This window comes from Lipotes vexillifer, unplaced genomic scaffold (genome assembly GCF_000442215.2).
Source record: "Lipotes vexillifer unplaced genomic scaffold, Lipotes_vexillifer_v1.1 scaffold311, whole genome shotgun sequence".
Classification (NCBI taxonomy): Eukaryota; Metazoa; Chordata; class Mammalia; order Artiodactyla; family Lipotidae; genus Lipotes; species Lipotes vexillifer.
Window position 1 is genome coordinate 929032 of NW_006791012.1, and position 5974 is coordinate 935005.

Below are 5974 nucleotides of genomic sequence, written 5' to 3' on the forward strand. Positions count from 1 at the left end.
AACCCCGGGACCGCAAGGGAATTTCCCTCAAAGCTATTTCTGAATGAACAAGTCGATGAGCGGGAGGCCTCTACCTGCCCACTTTTGGCGCCGTGGACCACACAAGCTAAAACAAGCAACATCAAATCCACAGTGCGGTCAAGGAGGACTCACAGTTTTCCCTCACTAGGAGGCTGAAGACACTCCCACTTCCTGCTCCTCATTTTAGATCTCCTTCAACTCTTCGTCTTTGGCCTGTTGACTGAAAGAAAGCCACCACCTAAAAGTGCAGAATGATGTTTTATTTGGTGGACTTTCTGAGGACTCAAGCCCAGGAGGCAGCCTCTCACGCGCTCTGAGGGACTCTGCCCCAAGAGGTAAGGGAGTAGCCAGGATACACAGGAGTTCTGCAACAAAGACCAGTTGTTGGAGCATCAAAAGGCTACTGTTGGGCTTCCCTGGTGGCGCAGTGGTTGAGAGTCCGCCTGCCGATGCAGGGGACACGGGTTCGTGCCCCGGTCCGGGAAGATCCCACGTGCCGCGGAGCAGCTGGGCGCGTGAGCCATGGCCGCTGGGCCTGCGTGTCCGGAGCCCGTGCTCCGCAACGGGAGAGGCCACAGCAGTGAGAGGCCCACGTACAGCAAAAAAAACCCAAAAAAACCAAAAAGGCTACTGTTAATTCAAGGAAAGCAGACATCTCAAATTAATGAAGTTAGCACTTTTTTTTGTACGGGAAGGTGCAAGAGTCTGGGCTCATTGAACTCATTCCTTTGACACGTACCTTAAGTATCTAGGGCCAGTATTCTGCCCTTCTCCATCCTGAATCCCCTCAGAGTGCACAGTCTGGGCAGCTGCAGTGGCTGAGGGCTTGATGGCTGCAACATCCATTGTTTACTGATGTGGCGGGCGACACTCCTCATCCACAGGCCCCAAGAATGCTCACACTGGGCCTTTTGTAGTAAATCAGAATATTGGCTCTGGAAGAAGCATCAGAGACCGCTGAGCCCAATCCGATCACTTAGAGACAGACTGGGTGCTGCGTGTCCTGACCCCTGGCCCAGGGCTCTTCTCCCTGCACTGCCCGAGGAAGCCGCTCCACACTCCAGTTCCCTAGAAGCAGGGCACCTCTCAGGCCACAAACCAGAATCTGAGATCCGGTGTGCAAACCACACCATGGTCAGAGGCGATAAGGGTAGCAAATAAACGACCTGGAGGAACAGAAGCAGAGACTTGGCGCTTAGCAGCCTGCAGATAAGCAAGTGTTTGACCTGGGCTGAGCACTGTCCGTTATCTGGTGACAGATAACATTCACACTCGAGGAAGCCTGTGCCTGCAGTAAGAATGGAGCTGGCCTGGTCCTCACAGCCACAGAACAATGGCTCTGAACGATGAGCTCCTGTGGGGGCGTGGTCACAGGCTAAGAGGACACACCCAGAAGTCTCAGGAGAAGAATGCTCGCTGCCACAGTCCCTACTCATCTGCAAAGGGCCATCCGGCTTGCTCTGGATTTCCCAGATCTGCTCAGTAAAGCTTCTTAGGAGAAATGTCAGAAGCCTCATTCTCTTTCTCACTGTTCAGGCTACTGAAACTGGAAAAGCCCGTAAAGGGTGAACCCAGAGGGAAAACCATTAGCTTGCTTCTAGAGAGACTTGACCGAGATAACATGTATAAAGATAATAATATTGACAATAATAGCAGCTGATATTTACTGTGCACTATACTAAGTGTCTCCCCTTCTGCATTAGATTCTTCAGTCCTCACCACAGAACTTTGAGGTCAGCACTATCGTTGTGGACATTGGCAATGGAGGGACAGTCTTCAAGAAGCTAGGAGGTTTGCCCAAAGCCCCACGGCCAGGAAGCAGGAAATGGAAACATGGTTTGTCCATCTCTAGAACCCAAACTCTGAACCTCACCTCTTTGATACATTGGTGGAAGCTGTTGGTGCATTTTTTTTTCCCATCCATTTTTCCACTTTAACTTAAGGATATAAGTCCTGTTAAAAAGTGTTATCAGGGCTTCCCTGGTGGCGCAGTGGTTGAGAGTCCCCCTGCCGATGCAGGGGACGCGGGTTCGCGCGCCCCGGTCCGGGAAGATCCCACATGCCGCGGAGCGGCTGGGCCCGTGAGCCATGGCCGCTGAGCCTGCGCGTCCGGAGCCTGTGCTCCGCAACGGGAGAGGCCACAACAGTGAGAGGCCCGTGTACCGCAAAAAAAAAAAAAAAATCTGTTATCAGAGTGAAGGGAGACTTTGGGAGGGATTCTGGTGGGAGCAGAAGGGAGCAGGGAGCACTGTAAGGGCAGGAGGGGAGAAGGAAAACTACCCCTCACGGGTACGCTGGCACCGGTTTCCACCACACCTAACGACAGCCCGTGCCCACGACTTCCCCCTTCCTCAATAACAGGAGCCCAGTCTTTATTACAACACATAATGAAGATTACACTTGCCGGCCTCCCTTTCAGGTAGATGTGGCTACCATGGGGAGGGTGGACCCTGAGGAAGACAGTAGAGCCTAGAACGTGGGGAGGCTGCGGCCTGATGACCGGGGAGCCCCCCACCCCCGGCCTGCCCCAGCCTGTTTACTTTGACTGCTGCCTGAAGACAAATGAACTTGTTTCTTTTTTAAGCCAGTGACAGCTTGGGAATTTCTTGTATGCATGGATACTCGTGCTAACTACTGACTTTCATCCACATTTTACAAAGGGGAGCTCAGGCTCAGAAAGAGTATCTTTATCCAAAGTCGTCCAAGTATTACCTGGCAGAGTTCAGATGTGCATCTGTCCGTCTGACCCTAGAGTTTTCGTCTTTCTGGCACAGTCTATACTAGCAAAAGGAACAGGAACATGCATGTATGTAGTGCTTTATAATTTGAAAACATTTTCACATGCATTATGCAATGTGTATGGTTTGGGATTTGGGGGCTGCAAGCAACAGAAATAGACTCTATATAACATATTAAAGAGGACTCTATTAGGAGGATTGGGGGTGGGTATAAGTTGGTGTTCAATCAGAGAAGCAAAGTCACTAGGGCTTGTTTCAGGGATGTGACCATACGCAATTGTGGAAGCTGGTTAAGCAGTCTCTGTAAGGCTGCCGCCCCCAGGTCTGATGCCGGAGCTCGGTGTCCACAGGGCAGACTGTGACCCAGCCTTCTACACGCATCTGCGGTCCTGGCCGCCCAGCTGCAGGCCTGCTTCTCTGCGGGTGCAGCCTGACTTTGCTGTGGGAACCACCCCAAACTTCACGTTGCTTAGAATCTGTGGGCCTATGATTGGGCCTTGTTGATGAAAATAATCAATAAACAATCTATAACAGGAATAGAAAGTTTTATTCGAGCCAATTGAGGACAATAGCCTGGGAGACAAACTCTCAGATAACTGAGGAAGTGCTCTGGAGAGGCATGGTTTCCAGCACAGTTTTCTATGTTGCCAGAACAAAGAACATTGAACAAGTCAGGGATATATTCCTTCAAGGTTTCAAAAAGACAGAACAAAACAGAACAACAACAACAAAACACACATCAGCACGTACACAGTGGGTCCGTATGGCCTTGGCACCTGGAAAGGAAGTCTTATCACGGAAGGAGTACCGGCATTGGTGTCCCAGAAGGGGAGGCATTTAATCTTTATTTTTAACATGGACAATCTTTACTTCTGGTCAATGTGCCCTTTTCTTTAATAATTAAAGCACATGTACACCGTATGCTTGATAGGCCACAAACAGGCCGTTTTAGTTGACATAAAATTCAAGTTAACTCATGGCTAAGCCAGAATGACTTCCCCAGACCTCAGTATGTGATCATTTCTTTTATCAGCCTGGGTCATGAGGTGGAAGCACTCCTTCTCTCTGACCATCCCGATTAGCTCAGGAGAGCCCAGGCCCAGCCAGGCCAGTGAGCTTTGGTCCCCAGACTTCTGTTCCTTCCCCTACAAACAGGCTAAATGACTCAGGTGGCAATGAATGATTACTCAGAACAGAGATCCCCTTGGTTTGACTGAGCTTTTGCCACACATGATTTCCATTTGACAAGTTCTATAGGACCCCATGGAGATTGGAAAGGAATTTTATTTGCTGTCTTTATTTACCAGGAAAAGTGAGATTTGGTTTGGGACTCAGAGCTTACTTGTCAGGCGCTCTCTGTGACACCTGTCGCCAGCAGGGTGGGGCTCCTGACGTAGAGTAGAGAAGACCCTGGGGAGGGAGGGGAGGTGATGGGCCACTACAGTGGTCAGGAAGGATCCTGCCGGCAAGGTCACTCCTGCCGGATCCTCACCAGGGACAGGAGAGGCTCAGCTGCTGATAAAGGCCCATCAGTCTTTGGGAGGCCACAGACACCACATTTATTCAATAGCAAATACGGATTGTTAGGCAAAGCCAACCATAAGTTAGGACAGTAGTCTCTTAATTGTGCTGTTGATATTCATCACTATAATAAAATGGTCTAATTGAAAAAGTCCATATTGACAAACCAACAAGAATTGCATTGATGTAATAGTAGTTTTGAATTATTAACTCTGCACATTTTTATTCCGTAGAGCTGTCACATTTGTCATCGGGCAGGACGTCTCTTAAAGCAGCGGTCCCCAACGTTTTTTGGCACCAGGGAACTGTTTCATGGAAGACAATCTTTCCACGGACCGGGCTGGGGTGTGTGGTAGGAGGGTAGGATTTGTTCAGGCGGTAACGCGAGCGATGGGGGAGCGGCAGATGAAGCTTCACTCGCCCGCCACTCACCTCCTGCTGTGCGGCCCTGTTCCTAACAGGCCGCGGACCAGTACTGGGGCTTGGGGACCCCTGTCTTAAAGAGTGCTGAAGGGTTATTCTGGAAAATTCCTGAGACTGGAAGATAAGGAAGTTTTGTGGATCCCGCGAGAAGCTGTTTGGTTTTCTGTATGCACTGGGGTGTGTGTGTGTGTGTCTGTGTGTGCATGTCCATAGACTGATTTCCTTAGGTGATCTGAGCCAAAGATGAGAATGTCAAGTTTGCTCAGTTAGTCCTGTGGATTGAGATCACCTTTGAGGGAGAAAGGATGGGGAGTCAATGTACAAGGTCACATACCTGGTGGCACTTACCCCTCCAAGAATGACAGCCCAATTGGGGGATGGGCAAGGGCACTGTGATAATAATCCACAGCATATGACTGGGCTCATCATAGCAAGTAAGTACTCAGTAAAGACTGGCTTATTGGTTAAATGTTTGGAAGGAAAGGTGTCATTTAGGAATTGCATTCAGTTGCATGTAACAAAGACCCAGAAAATCCTGGGTTTATTCTCAATACAATGGCAGTCAAGATGTAGGCAGTCTAGGGTTGTAGGACGGTGCTCCATGATTCTGCCTCCTTTCTTTCTTCTCCACAATGCCTAGTGCATGGTTCTATTCTCATCATTTCATGGTCCAAGATGGCTAGGGGGATGCTAGCCATCCAACCACCATGCATGTTGGAAGGAGGAATAAAGGCAGAAGGGCCCAAAGTGGCATAACTTCCAGTAAGCAGTATTCCAGAATGTTCCACACAAACACTTGCACTCACAGTTCCGTGGCCAGAAGGTAGTCACGTGGTCACACTTAACCAAAAGTGAGGCTGTGAAATGCAGCTTTTAGTTAGGCAAAACACCACTCTGAAACGAAAAAGGGAATCTCTTACTAAGGAATTAGGGGGAAATGGACATTGCGTTGGTATTAGTAGTTTCTGTCACAAGCACCATTACATTAGCACAGTTTTGGAGGGAGACAAATTGGTGACATCCCTCAAAATGTGAAATATTCATACTCTTTGAACCAAAAATTTTATTCTTAGAAATCCTTTCTACAGATGACTCTCACATACGTACACACACACACGTTTATTACAGCACAGCACTATTTATAATATCAGAAAATTGGAAACAACCTAAACGTCCATCGATTATCCAATTGTCCAAACACTGTGGTAATATGATGGAATAGTATTGCATCTATGAAAGAAGAATGAGGCAACTGTAAGTATTGAGATGGA